Source organism: Nilaparvata lugens, chromosome 10 (assembly GCF_014356525.2).
Source record: "Nilaparvata lugens isolate BPH chromosome 10, ASM1435652v1, whole genome shotgun sequence".
In the NCBI taxonomy this organism is placed as follows: Eukaryota; Metazoa; Arthropoda; class Insecta; order Hemiptera; family Delphacidae; genus Nilaparvata; species Nilaparvata lugens.
The window spans coordinates 41,973,738-41,974,998 of NC_052513.1; positions in this window are offsets into that span (position 1 = coordinate 41,973,738).

Below are 1,261 nucleotides of genomic sequence, written 5' to 3' on the forward strand. Positions count from 1 at the left end.
GCAATAGTCGTACAATTGATGTCACACAGGCCAACACACATGCAGCTAACGAGCTTAACACGAAACGGAAGCACGGAGGTCTAATAATAATTGAGGGACCTCTCTTAGCTAACCACACTGGGCTATTGCATTGGAAATACGGGATGAATCATATGTCTTCCATGTTATGTATACAGGGGTTACTATGATGAGAAGATTAAAGAGTCTATAAAAGAGTTCTGCCATAGAGAAACAATAGCATAAGTAGATATCCCATGGTATAGGGCGTTTATGTCGCAACTTTTACTGTTATCTCAAGCCGATAGTCCACGTAGTTCTTTCCTGTGAAGCTTTATGACGCTGGTAGTCTCTCATATTGTGCCGTTCATACACTCTTACCCGGTCAAAACAGTAAAAATCGACAACAGTCGACAGTAATCGGCTTGAGATAACAGTAAAAGTTGCGACATAAACGCCCTATACCATGGGATATCCACTTACGCTATTGTTTCTCTATGGTTCTGCGAATCGGTCTAATCTTTTTCAAGATCCAATCTCACACACGATTGTTTGTTCATAAATAATAAATATTTATTACAAAAATAAATAAATATTAACAAAAATCATATAGTCCCTCGGCTTCCAGAACAAACCATCAGACTATATAATATAGAAAATCAAACAGAGAATTATTGCTTCAAACATGTCTAGGAAACTGTACAAGGTATCTATGAGAGATGAAAAGGGACTCCCAACGATGAATAAATATCCTTCACACACCCTTACATATAGCCTGAATAAATATATTTATGATAGTAGGAAGGAAAATTCGAGCATAAGCGAAAAATAGAATGACTTTAATAAATGATGTGGCGGAATTTCAACGGTTATGTTCAATCTACCACTTACCACGGAAAATGACATCATTGGCGAGGTCAAGAAATTAATTATTTGAGAGCCTCTCAATCATATCTTGCAAAAAATATCATTTTTGTCATCCTGATCTGTGTCAGAAAATACTTGCTTACTAACTATCTAAAAATTGAACAACGGTAAAATTAATATTTATTTTGAATTTTTACAGTGTTTGGTAAAATGATCGTGTTTTCTACAGATAGATTCGTGATATTTGACTAGATCTTCCTTTCAGTCAGTCGAAAACTGACTACAGTCTTCTCTGTCATAAAAAAAATAATTAGGATAATTCATACTTGATGAGTAATGAACGTGAATCAGTGTATACTATGGGTGATGATATTGGTCAATCCTAGGGTAAATTCTG